Below are 16073 nucleotides of genomic sequence, written 5' to 3'. Positions count from 1 at the left end.
CCATTGGCTAGCAGACCATCACCTGCTCTTAGCATCCCATTGACTCCCATTCATTTTGGCGTCACTTTGACAGCGAATAACTTTACATCTGAGGCGTTTAAAGACTCCATTTGTTCATTATTTATTTCCAAAGAAACACGAAAATGTATAAAAGGCTCCATTACCTTGTATCTTACATTATGGCCCCGTAGAAGCAGTTTTTGTAAAAATAGGCTAACGACTGCATCACGCGACTCTCTGTCGCACAGTAGAGAATTACCGTATGGACAGGAGGAGAAGCTCGCGCGCAATCGGGGGGACGTGGAGGCAAAGTGACAAAATAATGAATCAGAATACTTAGCAAAAGTTGCTCCTGCTCCTAGCTCATGTACAGCTCCTACTCACACTCTCCATCTCTGCAAGATTCGGAAGGGAATGATTGAGATTTCGCTTGGCACAGCTACTAGAAGACCGACGGGTTGCTCACGTCACATCTACGTCGTCAAGCTCAGTTTGAGTCTGCGCAGTACGCTCGACCATCAGGAAGTGAGTGCTTCTAATTGACTTCACTTGTCTCTGTTGAATCCAATGGGGTCGCTGTGTCCAGTTTATATACTGTCTATGCCTCATGTTTGGCTACTTCCCAATCATGTTTGAAAAACATTTTTGATTCCCACTCAAGTGTAAGTTTGATGTTTGTTGATTGTATGCATTGCTTTAGTGAACTTAAATGGAGTTTGCTTAGTTTAATTTGTGTATCTGGTGTTTTTCTCCTGTAGAGGATTGTTTTATATAGTGGTGGGCAGATCGAAGCTTCGTGAAACACTGAAACAGTATGGAGCTATTCTTGTGCCAATAAAAATGAACGTAGCTTTTCAAGAAACTAATGAAAATATAAATTGAAAATAAAAAAAAATTCTCTAAAACTAAAAAAGAATAAATCGCAGGCAAATGTTTTGACTTCGTTTTTAATACACTGCATGTTTTGCTAACTATTTCTCATATTTCAATCGCTGATCTGAACTTACAAATGCGCTTCCAGAGTTTTCATTTACGCTTCTGAAGTTTTCGTTTATGCTCCCTGAGTTTTCGTTCGCCTTTCTGACACATTTCTCTCGTGGGGGCGGGGCTAGTAGCAGTGTATTCTCATTGGTTACTGAGCTTTTGATTGATTGCTTCGTGACCTGGAAGTGAAGACGTCAGTGGTGTGTTTATGTGTGGATGTGAGCGTCTGTATTCGCAGCTTTCTATTTCATTTTAGTGATATTAAGTTTATATCTGTATTTATTTGCTGCTACACTATATTGTTGAGATCATCTCTTATAGAAGGAATAGCACAGACGAATGATATTTATCATTAGTCATCGTCGCTATATCGATCAGGAGGATACTGGATAACGTTAGCCTACTCGTGGTGAGTCTGATTTTTTTTTTTAATACTATACTAATACTATTTATATTACAGTACTGGCTTTTTGCAGGTGTAGAGGCATTTTAGAGCTCAGTGAGAGCCCATAACATTATACAGCTGAGCTGTGTTGTCTTGATTTAACTGTTAGCCCAATCATTACATGACTTGTTTATCTACATTCGGTTACAGTCTTCGATTAGATCATATTTGCTTCGATTAGATCATATTTCCCCCCAGCCACCCCAAACAACATTGAGCTAGAGTACTGTACAGTAGCCTATCTGTAGTGTATCAGTCAATGACTGATGCCAAAGGACCATATAGTGCTGTCTGCCTGATTCAACTTTGGCAATGTAAAGCCTTTTTTTACCATGCCAATAAAGCTATTTAAACCTGAATTTCTCAATTGCTGATTAATTTGCGATGCAAAGTTTTTGAAAGAGGAGAGACACGACTTGACCACAGACCACGTCTCTGTTCGTAATATGTAAACACAATTATTTTGAAGTATCGCCCTGGTTGCCATATTTATTCTGATTACTTTTGTGTGATAAAGATGACTGATAAAGCTATTATATGTATCTAGTATGAGTAACAAATTGCTTTTTCTGTGTCCATATTTGACTAATAATAATGAAAAAAGTGCCTTTCAAATGAACATTTCTGAGACAAATGTTAAATCTCTAATAGTCTTTAATAATAAATATATGTCCAAATTAAAAACTTAATACATGCAAGTAATTAAGACTGAAAACATCCAGCAACTAGGGAATACACAGCCATATGTTTATATATAGGGCTATACAGCCATCTACTGGTTACACAACAGTATTACAGATGATAAATGCGTCTTGACTCCGAGGTAAATATTTAGTACTGTAAAATCCCTTAAATATAAATATAATAAATATTTTAAGTCTGCAACTTGTTACTGTATGGGGAGTTCAAAGCAGTTTGTATTGTTAGATTATAATACATTTCCTCTCTCATTTTCCAGGGAGTGGAGCAACTTTGCTGAATGAGCCTGATGCTGACACAGAGGATGGAGTGATAGTACCAGAGATCCACTGTCCCTATCAGACAATAATCTTACTTTGTTCAGACACATCACCTTTGAATGACTGGGATCTTGATCTTCAGACACCTGATTTATTTTAATATAAACTATTTAGCAAATATTTCAATTTCCTCTAGATTAAAACAAACATAGTTCACAAGTACACAAGAGGTTTCACTTTATTCTTATTAAACTATGCTGATCTTGGATTAGCATACCAATAGCATATGAATGTTGAGGGGATAGTTCACCCAAAAATACAATCCTCTCTTATTTTACTCACCCTCAAGCTGTCCCAGATGCATTTTACTTTCTTTCTACAGATAAACACGAATTAAGATTGTAAGGAAAGTAATCCATCTCTGCGAGTCCTAAAGACGCTTTAAAAACCACACACAGTGAGCGTGACGGTAATCCATGCGACCTCAGTGGATGAATCAATGCCTTCTGAAGTCAAACAATATATACTAATAATGTGACTGTTTTAACTATTAAAAATCACTTCCGACCAACTGTCTTGCGTACATGAGTTACAATCCACTTGTATTATGGACTCACAGATATGGATTATTTCCTTAAATATCTTTGTCTATGTTTATGTCAAGAAGAAATTCATATATATCTGGGTTGGCATGAAGGAGAGTAAATGATGAGAGAATGCTTATGTTTTGGGTGGACTATCCTTGTAATGCTTGTGTCCAGTCACTGCTTTATTACTTGTACTGCAACAGGAACTGCTCAAAGAATCATTGCAACATTTAAAATGTATATGAATTTTTAAAATGTATTCTGTATTAGTAATTGTGCATTTTGTATAGTAATGTATATCATGAGAATACTGTGCATTACATGTATATTATGCAGTTAATGTTTTGTGGATTCGGGTCTTTCCTGTCACAACACAATTGCATCCAAGACCTTCACTTGTGTTACTTGTGTATATGCTTTAGTGACAATAAAGAATGTACATTTATTTGAATTCATATTTTCAATTACATTTATTTAACTGGTTGTATAAGTCACGATTGAAACGGTTGATGATTGTTAAAATCTATTTACAATTTTAAATGTTAGAAGATAGTGTTAATTAAATGAAATAACTAAATACAATTATCAATTTTAAAAAAAATGGCAACAAGAACACTCTTTGTGTGACATATGTAATGAAATGCCCTTTGAGGTCTGTATCTGACAGCAGGCCACGACTGTAATTTTCATATTGTTTAAATTCCTCTTATTTAAGTGATCATTAATTTTGATGGTGTAAACGTATATCATGCTAACAATGAGTAGTGTGATGGAGTAGCCATGGTTGCCAACCTTGATTACCTGGTTGAAGTTTGACTTTCTTGACGGCTGAATATCACACACGTTTGCTAGTAGTATTCTCTTTAAATTGTAACAGCTGAACCTAATCACAGCCTAACATGCAAAATAATCATCAGGAATAAACAAATATTCTCCGAAAACATTGGACACTACAATATTTTAAGTATTATATACAGACAGTACTTTAATGTGCAATTACACCTGAATAGACTGAATAGATCTCTTGTGCTCCTAAAAAGCTTCTGCCAACTAAGTAGTAGCAGCAGGTAAATACAGAGAAAATAAAAAAACAAACATAACTTAATATCACTAAAATGAAATAGAAAGCTGCGATTACAGACGCTCACATCCACTCATAAACACCACTGACGTCTTCACTTCCAGGTCACGAAGCCATCAATCAAAAGCTCAGTAACCAATGAGAACACACTGCTACTAGCCCCGCCCCCACGAGAGAAATGTGTCAGAACGGCGAACGAAAACTCAGGGAGCATAAACGAAAACTCAGGGAGCATAAACGAAAACTCAGGGAGCGTAAATGAAAACTCTGGAAGCACATTTGTAAGTTCAGATCAGCGATTGAAATATGAGAAATAGTTAGCAAAACATGCAGTGTATTAAAAACGAAGTCAAAAAATTTGCCTGCGATTTATTCTTTTTTAGTTTTAGAGATAATTTTTTTAGTTTCAATTTATATTTTCATTAGTTTCTTGAAAAGCTACGTTCGTTTTTATTGGCACAAGAATAGCTCCATAAAACAGTTGAAGCAGTCGAGGCATCGAAACAACCCGACACCCGTCTCCACGGCGACCTCTAGTGGTCAGAACAGTGTAAATGCAACAAAATCCCGGGCCAAACATGTATAACAACACCTTTTACTAATCTATTGCAAATTATTTATTGAAAGCAAAATCTTTCAAATGCAATTATCTAATCATCCAATGAGATTATCAAGTGTCTATTTGTTCTTTTATCAATTATCAGGGTTTGTTTTGTTTGTTCTATGAATGGCTTAGCTAAACAGGCCAATAAGAGACTATTAACTACCATTATTCATTTTAATTATGCTAGTGTCTAATTCAAACTTCTACAAATGTATAAAACTGATCAGAGGATCAGGTAAAACGATGGGTTACTTAACGTAATCCCGGGTTCTTTGATAACAGAGTGAGGTGTTTCACTATGGGAATCGCTTTGGGCGTGACCAAATATAAATGACTTTGACATACTGTAGTCCTCCTATATTTACCTGCTCAAATGTGTATTGGCCAACATGCACTGTGTTTCCAAAGCCACCAGGCTGCGTTGGCAGACAAAAAAGCTACTTTTTTTTCATTGATTTTATTTGTATATGGAATGCAAATGTGTGAGGATTTACAGGAGATGACTTTGATATAGAATGTCTTTCTAGAATGATATAGAATGATATAGAATTTGATTTGATGATTATAATTATTGATATTTTCAGGTGTCCCAATCCAAATGACGATACAGTGGAGCTGATACAGAACAGCGTCTCAACATCCAGCCGTTTCTCCTTCAGGATGTTTATCTTCACTGCAAACTCCACTAAGCTTTACCTGCACTGGTTCACCTTTGCCTTCTGTCGAACAATCGCTGCTCAACGGTGAGTTTACTAAATACTGCAGGTAAATGGACTGCATTTATATAGCGCTTTCACAGACCTATGTCCACCAAAGCGCTTTACATATAGCCTCACATTCACCCATTCACTCACTCACTCATTCATACACTGAGTGTCAGCCATGCAAGGCGCCATCCAGCTCGGCGGGAGGAGCCGGTGTTAGGTGTCTTGCTCATGGACACCTCGACACTTGGTCAGGTGGAACCGGGGATTGAACCAACCTTCCGGTTTGTAGACAACCTACATGAACCACTGAGCCACTGCCGCCCCATTTAACTGCAGGTAAGTAACTGCAGTACTTCAGTAGTAAAATATACTGAAATAGTTTATTTCCCTGAAATTAAAACATATTTTATCATTAATAATAGCCAGTGTCTCTGACTGTCTGTTTGTTTGTGTGAATACATGGACTAACAATAGAATATCTTTAATAAATGTAAAGTTTAAATTCAAGGATGTAAGCAGCATTCAATATTGTACTGTGCCAAATGGAAAAGTTTTCAAATCTGCCCTTTATAACCCCTGTTGATCTACAGTAAATCACACCACTGGCTGCCCTCTTCTGGAGACTTTGTGCACTGCCTCATATTTCATGCTTGTTCAGTGAGGTTTAACAGATTTATTCAGGTGGGTTTGTCTCCTGTTGAACTGTAACTGCACTGGAGAGAGTGCAAGTTTCGGGACTCATGACAGTGCTTCTATAATTTGTCTAATGCCAATAAAGTTGGCAACGATGGAACAGTGGTTTTACATTTCTATATGCTACTATATCGGTTATATTGTTGTTTAATAATTTAAATTATTTACTATATACACAATTAGTTTAATTATACTTAAAATTTTGTGCTACACAATAACAATGCCAATCAGATTCATGTTTATTTATATCATCCATATAACTTTTGTTAAAACATTAACATGCTTGTGTAGCAGTTCAACGAAGTATTTTGTTCAGACTCAGCAAAGAAATAGCAAAACAGAAATATAATATTGTGATAGTTGAAGATAAAACTGTGCGTTTAATATTTCAAGGCATTTTTAAGAGGCATTGTTATTTTTTTTATGAAAAATGCATAATGACCCAAAAGATTATGGGGGGAAACATTTAATAAATACAGATGAATTAGCAAGGTGTCATTATCTGTGTTTTTAGTGTTTTAAAAACACTGTGTTTTTCCTTTTGGTAGCCTGTAATTTCTTTTTGGTGAGAAAAGGTAAAAGAAAGAGAAAGACTAGCAATCATAGTGTCATCAATTTTACTGCTATCATTTGCGATTGTTTTGCTTGTTTTCCACAGCGATGATGTACTGTATGATAACATGCATGAGAAGTGTCTCACTATTTTACTTTCAATTCTGAAAAATGTTGCCACGCTGGTTGAATTGTTCGGAAAGTGTGAGCTTTTGCTGTGTAGTTTCACCTTATACACAGTACACTGTAAAACCTAACAGTAATATTAACTAAATACAATTGAGTTCACAGCACTCAAATATTACCGAAACTTGAATGACTGAAACAGAACTCAAACTGAATGAGTTATAGAACATTTCTAGATCCCAGAATGATAATTGTATAATTAAGTGATTAATTAAGTGATGATTCAGCATTAGTGATGAGCACCTGCTGTTAACAAGCAGAATCACTGAAGGAAAGAGAAACACAAGAACTACAACTGACTTCAGCCACAGCAAAATCAACTGGAGATAAAAGAAGACATTAAATATCTCAAGATCTCAGCAGAGGAGGATTAAACAACTCCACGAACAGCATTACCAGCTTCACTTATTATTAACCACTTTGACTTTATTACTGCCATTCGTCTACAGAAGTTCTTATTAGAATTAACAAAGGTTTAGAAGTTGATGATTTGAGTTTCATTTAACCCTCTGGGGACCAAGCTGTTTTTGGGGTCCTTGAGATGTTCTGACATGCCTTGACATTTGTGCTTTTTTCAGTTATTTATAAACATGTTAATGGCAAAGGTGTAAATTCACTCTATATAGCACAAACAGGGCTACCATAATATGCGAGCAACGTGTATGTAGATGTTTGTATTTTTAAGAGAATAATGTTTATGCGTGGTTATTGGAAAAAAATTAAATGAAAGTTGCTGAATTAAGACCACAAAACACATATTAAATATGTGTCCACAAGACTTTTGACTAATGGATGTTGTCCCTTTGAGTTCTAGCTTCAAAATGATGTAAAAATAGTCTTGCTTTATCGTTCACATAAAAAAATACATTGATTTATGGTGTAAAACAGGTTTTGCTTGGAAAGCCAATATGCGAGGGGGAGGAGTAGTTTACACCTTAGATTACATTGTCCCACCCACTCTGCATAATGAGCCATTCACTCAGGTGTGAAACTGACTGAGCCACAATGCAAGGACAAAAGATGTATTTAGAAGAAGACTTATATTGACCATTTAAGATTTCGCTTACATCTCTCTTGTAAATATGTTTTGCTATTTTATTAAAAATGTTACAATTACAACAATAATTACAATTTCAACAATATTTCAAGTGTACTCTTTCTTTGTAAAAAAAAAAAAAAAAAAAAAAGATTATAGGCCTACATTTTATCATATGTATTCATTAGTTTGAATATAGCCAACATTGGAACATCTAACATCTTAGTCTATGAATTTATTTTTGACAAAAATAGTATTTTTTTTGCAGTTTAATACGTTGCTTATACAAATACATTTTATTTCAACATATTCCAGTCGATTTTTACTCATCTCAGTAGGCTATAGCAAAGCAGTTTATTCTTTCACACACAGACGCGCGATTCATATTTAGGCTAAACAGTCTTTACAAATATGTCCCCTTCATTCATCTCACAGAAAGGCGAGTCATATTATAGAAATGCGATTCATCTTTTTGCGGTTTACATAGGCCTACACTAACGTTATTCCATAACGTTATTCCACACGTGAGAAAAGAAAACAGCCTACCTCACTCCTCAGCGGAATCTGCTCCTCATTTCAGGAGATATTGCTCCTCATCAGCACTGTTCTGAGGAACCTTTTCTCCATAAGGTAGGCTATAATGTCTCACTCGCGAGGAGTCGCGACGCGCTTTGTTTACAGCTTATGTGGGCGTTTCACAGCTCTGAAATAGTTTTCAGAATTTGCGTTTGAATAGCACGCGCTCTCCGGGGAGTGGTCACATTACTGTGAATTAGCTCGTAATGAGCTCGACAGGAGTCGCTCTCTTTTTATACAGATTACAGAAGCTGAGAATATTTGTTTTTTATATAAATGACTTCATTTAAAAGATGCGATCTCAAGCTTTATGCCCGTGGGTCTGTTTGCCTGTTTGACTGAATTTTCGCGGAGTTATAGATCATTTTCGAACGCGTTTCAAATGCGAGTTTACTGACAGAGAGAAGGCAGAAATCGCATCATGTTAATTTTTCTTTATTTGTCAAAAAGCAAAACACTTTAGTTTTATTGTGAGTATACAGAAAAAAAATAGAAACTGAACAGGATCGATTGATGTATTACACGAAAATTAAAGATCAAAATTAACAGAGCATTTAGTGTTTATTTTCATTGCTAAAAAAAAAAAACGAGCAAAACGCGCGGGCGCGTTTGTGGTCCCCAGAGGGTTAAGGTCACCATGATGGAGATCAGCGTTTACTTTAGTTGAGCTCTTGACCCTTGACTTTTGCACTTAAGATTTTCTTTGGCTGCTATAATTGAGTGTTTATAAAACATATTTGTTATAGCACAAAAGCCAAGGAAAAGTCTGATCTGGTGTTGATGGTGCAGGATTGTTGATTCACTGATTTCATTCAGAGTCTGATCTCTGATTAAAAGGGCAACATATTAGTTTCACTCAAAACTGTGATTCTACAGCATAAGAGCTAGCCATGTTGAGACATCAGATAATATGAAGGATTTTACAAATAGTTGTGCACAAAAAGTTTCACAGAAAAGGTATTGCATTAAGACTCACACAGACATCAAGAATCAGCATATGAATCTCAACAATGGTGACCATTAAAAAATGATGCATGCTGGGTACTAGCATAATACAAAACTTATCCATGGCTCCCAGCATGCATTGCGGCATAAATCATTTTTTAATGGTCACCATTGTTGAGATTCATATGCTGATTCTTGATGTCTGTGTAAGTCAGCATAATACCATAGAGGTTTTTAAAATCTGTTAATCACAACAATGGGTCTTACAGCAGAATCAGTTATACTATAATGAATAATACAAGTAATGCATCACCTGTCTAATCAGAGATTAGGCTCTGGGAATGATCAGAGAATCAAGTCACTAAATGATGATTTTTATCATCTTAACACAACCACATGCTCATAATTTCTTTTGGCGTATGTGCCATAACAAATGTGTTTTATAAACACTCAGTTACAGCAGCCAGAAGAAAAACTGGTGTTATAAAGTCAAAGGTCAAGAGCCCAACTAAAGCAAACACGGATCACTATCATGGTGTCTTTAAATAAAACTCAATAAATCATTATCATCTAACCCTCTGTTCATTCTCAATAACAACTTCTGTAGACGCATGACAAAAGTCAAACTGTTTAGTAATAAGTGAAGCTGGTAATGCTGTTTGTGTAGTGGTTTAATCCTCCTCTGCTGAGATCTTTAGAGATTTAAACGTCTTTTATCTTGAGTTGATTTCATCTAAGGCTGTGGTTGGAAGTCAGTTGTAGTTCTTGTGTTTCTCTTTCCTTCATTGATTCTGCTCGTTAACAGCAGGTGTTAATCACTAATGCTCAATAATCACTTAATTAATCACTTAATTTATTGACTGCAATGTATATCTACTTTTAGTAAACTCAACTGAAATAAGTTCAGAGTACTCATAACTATTGTTTTTATAAACTTAACTGAATTGAGGCAATCGGTTTCCTCAAATGAAATGAGTTAGCTTAACTTGTTGGGTTTTACAGTGTAGTGATTGTCCTGCTATTGGACTGTGAGGGTTAAGATGGTATGTGAAAGACTAGTTTATCTTACAATAAAGAAGTTTAAATGTACTGTTAGTATACTACTTTTAAACTAAGAAATAAGAAAGTATACTTTCAGTAAAGTTAAAGATAATCCGATACCCACATAATAGTTGTACTATGTAGGTTAAAACGCAACAGTTTATCAGCCAGAACATGTGGTTGTATGCAATTAAAAGCACTAGAAAAATCAAAGAACATAATCCTGTGGCAGTAAAAGTGGCAGTTGTTTCTAAATGACTATAAATATTGTGCAACATAAAAAATATGGCATCATCTAGGCTACTCCCACACCTTTTCTATGTGCAAATTGTAAAGGATCTTGAAAAACTGTCATCTGACTACTCAAAACATTTCATTATATGTGATGTCAAAGCAATGGGTCTCAAATTGTTTAAACTATGACCCACATTACCATGTTTACTGAGAGTACACTTCAAAGTGTACTTTAAACTAAATAAAAGTGCTACTAGTATTTGACTAGTAGGCTATCAGTATACTTGTAGAATAAGTTCACTTGTAGTAGCAGTTGTAAACTAGTTGTGTACTCAAGTATACTTTAACTTAAGTATAGATTTATACTCTAAAAGTGGGCCAGTTTAGTCCCAAATAGTATTGAAACAGTACACTTACAAGTATACTTATAAGTACATTGATATTAATATTCTTACTACATAATGTATACTTAAAATTACTTTACTTGTGTTTGCAGATATTAAGCAGACAGTCTACTAATACTACAAATACAGTTAGTTGACATGTAGTTGCAAAGTTACTTATAGTTAGTAGTAGAATGTCTAAAGTGGAATATCAAACATTGACTACGTTTACAAGCTGATAAAATTCGGGTTATGGTCGGGTTAAGGTCACTATTTGGGTTTCTGAAACATTCGGAATAACCCGTTTACATGCGTGAGCAGAGAGAGTTACTCCTGTATACATGGAATTTGTAATCAATTGGCAATATCCCGATGTAAACGGCGACGCACGGTTAGCGTCTGGACGTACGGACAACCTTTAGACGCAATATGCGTCATTTCTGATTCTTCTTCCTGTATCCAAAGACAACAACAACAGCAGCAGTACGCGGATAATGAATAGTTCGGGGCAGATAGCGATCGCCTTTGTTTGCGCTTTCCTCCTCGCTCCAAAAGTGTGGTGCTGTGCTGCGTCTCGCCATGTTTACCTCTACTTCTTGTTTACTTCCGGTATACTGCACGCGGGGTTTTGTATGCGCCGTCTCTCCTCAAAAGACCAAGATTCCTTGCGAATAGAACATGCGCAGAACACAAATCAATGTTCCTTTTGATGGGGATATGCCGATACGCGTTTACATGACCAAATATTCGGGTTAGAAAAGGGGTACCCCAGGTATAATATCCGGGTTTTTAAAAACCGGGATATGAGCATATCCGGGTTTTTGCCGGTGTTTACATGGCCGTGCGCGACCGGGTTATTGCTAATATCCCGGTTTTGAACCGGTTATTGGCTGCATGTAAACGTAGTCATTGTTAACTTGCTGATGTGTCTAAATTAAAATGGCTATATGCAATAATAATAATGATGATAAAACATAACAATAATTAGAGAACATTTATCCTCTGCATGTTACAGAATAGTAGACTCAAGACAAGAATTAGTGAGGAGAGACTGATTTATTCACAGATATGAGCAAATAACAATGCAGGTGAGTGTATGCAGACAGATATGACAGTTCGTTGATAAATGATGCTGACAGATAATTGTTTGCAAGTGGAGTGGAGTGGAGATCGTGAACCACCATGACCAAATGTATCCCAGGTGTGTGCTTTTATACAAAGGGAGATTGACGAAGGAATGAGCTGCAGGTGCGGGTGATCAGTACTCTACTCTATCACGTGTTCAGAGCTTTCAAAGTTTCTCATCCTAAAACGTGTAATGACTGACATGTGATACTATGCACCTGTTCACCAGCAAGCTCCAAAAGTGTGATAAGATTTGCGGCTCATTTGAATTGGAGAATTTACTATAGATAAAGCTAAACATCTACATCAGCCACACAATCTAAAAACACGGAAAAAAGAAAACATATTGCATACACATAAATTAGGAAGCTTTTTAAACTAATGATCACCCTCAGTAGACTTAATCACGTGTTATTTTTTTATAATGGTCGTGGATTAATTCTGACTGCTTATAATTAGTCAAATAATAAATAATCTGTTAAGGGAATTTATTTTTTACTATTAGATTTTGATTAATAGTGTGCAGTGTGATGTGAAAGTATCCGTACCCCTTCACTTATGTTAAACAGCTTTAAATTACTTTTCACATCAATCTAAGGCTGCAATGTAACAAAAAGTAGAAACAAAATAAAGGGGTATGAATACTTCCGCAAGACACTGTATACAGTAGCTGAGACTATAGGTTATTTGTAAAACTTTGATTGTTTGTTACAAATACTTAGATTGTTTAAAAAAGTTATTTTGGCCCAAGCATGGTGAATAAATAATGATAACAATGCTGACTATCAAGTTTGACTAAACAAATAAGTTAACACCCTGAACTTGACATGAAGAGATGAAATCATGCTGTGGGTCAGAGGACTATACGTTTTTTTCCATTTCATCCTTTATATAAGTACAAAGACTTTTGTTTAGGAAGGTTTATGCATTTAGTGCTTCAGTTCAGCATTACTGAACTCTGAATCTCCCTGAGTTTGCCCTGCAGCAGAATTTCACCTCAGGTAAACGTACTTCTCTTTATTTTATCCCAATGGGTTTTAATCAGTCTTTGTTATCATGCTTTGATGGACTGAAATAATTTTGTAAAACATTAATTTTATATAAATATTTTTGTTATTTCACTAATAAAACTTAAAAAATAACTTAAGTTGCATTTACAAATATGCACCATAAACAAACAATAAAATATAGCAAAATCATTAAGAGACATACAGTATTTCATGTCTACCTATATGTGTATCCCATACAAAAAAGTTATTTTTATTAAGTTACTTAAAGTTAAAGTATATGTTAAGTATACTAGTAAGTAATACCAATTTACAAGAGGTATACTCTCAATATTGACTGGGACTAAATTGGCCCACTCTTTAGAGTATAAAAGTATACTTTTAAGTATAATTTAAGTGTAGCCGTAGTGAAGTACAACTAGTTTACTACTACTTTTTAATTTGTACTGTAACTGGAGGGTACAACTGGACTAAAGGAGCATAGGTAAAAAGGCTCCTTTAATTGGATTTTTCTTTAAACCACTAAATGGTACAGAAACTTGCCGCAGAACTTTCATAAACATCCACTTTTCAAGAAATTTGTCTGATCCTTGACACGATCACTGCTGTGCTAAATTTATATAATATCTGATGTTTTTTTTTAAGTAGCAAATGAGAATAGCTAAAATTATTGAATGTATTTTGAGACTAAGGTCTTGTTAATGATTTTCAGTTTTGTTCGAGGTAATTAAAATACAGTTCTTCAATAACGGAAGAATATGTAAAAGGCACAATAATTAACATGATAATAAACAGCTGGCTGGCTTTTCCATTTGTTGACATGGCATGGTTAGATTCAGATGGGAAATATATATTAAGTTGGGTGTCCATCTTAGAGATAATCACCACATTTATAATGAAACCATCATATTCAAAATATGATTTAATGCTACTACTGTAAATCTATTTTTAATTTTTATTGGGGAAAGTATGCTTTATTATTTTCAGTTCAAAACTAAACATATACTTTATCACACTTAAACCTTTTTGTGAGGGTACATACTATGGGGGTAGGATTGTTGCATTATTCCAAATAAATAGATTGAGATTCACAAACAAATGTAAAGTGCTACAATTGGTCAGCTCAATGTGGCCATTATCTGATTGGCTTGAGTAAATGGTGGGTGGAGTCCACTTATTTGTAGATTTGTCTGCATGTTGACACTATAAGTGTTTCAAAATCCACAGATACATGAGGGGATTTACAAATGTGTGCAGTGATTTACAAATGCACAGAAAGCGGTTCACAAATAAATGCCAGGCAGAATTGTGTTTATGACATAAAAAACATTTGTAAATATTTTTATTTTATTGGCAAATCTCATTTTATTTATTTGTGAGTTTTATAAAAAAAAATTAACCTCTTTACATCTATTTGTGGAGCTTAATCTATTTAATTCTGAATTGGATACATTTTTGTGAATCTCTTTAGATTTGTTTGTGAATCTATTATATTTATTTGGAATAATGCAGCAATCCTAACCCCATAAATATACCTTAAACACGTGTGTGCAGGTGCAGGAGTTTGTCACAATGAGGTTGCTGATGCTGCTGATTAATGGTGAGTTTTGTATAATCTGTCATGCATTAGTATGGATCAACGGGTAGTTGAACCATCGGACAATTTTAAATCATTGTGCTTGTGTATCTAACAGGTGAAATGATCCATGGACACCATGTTTCTAATGTTTTGTCGCTTTATATAATCTTTCCCCTTTCCATCCTTTGCATTTCATTAAAAATGTGGTAGGAATAATTAATACAGTGACAAAGCCAGTTTTTCTTCTGAATTAAAGCCTCTTGGACATCGGGTTGATATACATTATTATGTTGTTATTGCTAATATTTATTTTACAAATTCGAAATAGAGACAAAAACAGATTTCCATTAAATTTCATACGGGAAAATTTGCAAAGTGAAAATGCTTTTTAAAAGATGCTATCTCAGATGTCAGATGAAGTTAATGACTTGAATAGGAATGCCTTGATGTCAAACACACAAGAAAAACAAGAAAGAGCAAACTACTATGACTGTCTGCTGATCATTACATAAGAAGGCAAGATGGTAATGATGACCAGGTGAAGTGGGCAGAGTTACATGTGGGAGGATCTGTGATAGACAGCAGAACACTAACACCATCTTCCCCTGGTGGTCAGAGCAGGAAGTGAAAACAAAAAGAGATAGATTATAGCAGACATTATGTTTACCATATTTTCCGGACTATAAGTCGCACTTTTTTTCATAGTTTGGCTGGTCCTGCGACTTATAGTCAGGTGCGACTTATATATCAAAATTAATTCAGACTGAGATGAACCAAGAGAAAACATTACCGTCTACAGCCGCGAGAGGGCGCTCTAGTTGGCGGAGTTGTTCAGAAGCGACACCAAGGATGAAGAAAATTCAATGGATTCAGTGATGTGGAATGAGATCGCGGGTGCTTGGTGAACTTGTTTACTGGTAACTTGCTTGTTGGACTCGTTGGCTTATGTTAATTTAGCCTATTCAGCCTCCCAGGTATATGTTCTTTATGCTATTGTGTAGCTGAATAACTGTTAATGTGTTGCGTTAACATACCGGACACCTACTCAGCCTGTTGTTCTGTGGGCTACTGTGTAGTTGAATAACTTGCCTTTCCAAATTAAATGTCTGTTCTTGGTCTTGGATTTTGTGAAATAAATTTCTAAATAAATGCGACTTATAGTCCAGTGCGACTTATATATGTTTTTTTCCTCTTCATGACACATTTTTTGACTGATGCGACTTATACTCCGGAGCGACTTATAGTCCGGAAAATACGGTATCAGTTTTTAAGCAAATTACATCAAATTTGATCACATTTTAAGCTAATTAAATATTTTTCTTTGAAAGAGAAAAATTTCAGGATTTATA

General features: G+C 35.2%; 1 long non-coding RNA gene across 1 annotated transcript; it reads left to right on the top strand.

The window, feature by feature from the left end:
- Nucleotides 1-839: 839 nt before the first annotated feature.
- On the top strand, nucleotides 840-3426 carry LOC311083599. Its single transcript, XR_014606328.1, has 2 exons — nucleotides 840-1393; nucleotides 2388-3426. It is a non-coding gene; the product is annotated as an uncharacterized lncRNA (long non-coding RNA).
- Nucleotides 3427-16073: the final 12647 nt, after the last annotated feature.

This window comes from Abramis brama (genome assembly GCF_963993115.1).
Source record: "Abramis brama genome assembly, chromosome: 1".
NCBI classification, from domain to species: Eukaryota; Metazoa; Chordata; class Actinopteri; order Cypriniformes; family Leuciscidae; genus Abramis; species Abramis brama.
The sequence above is the reverse complement of the archived record's forward strand: the minus strand, read 5'-3'. Positions and strand labels throughout refer to the sequence as shown.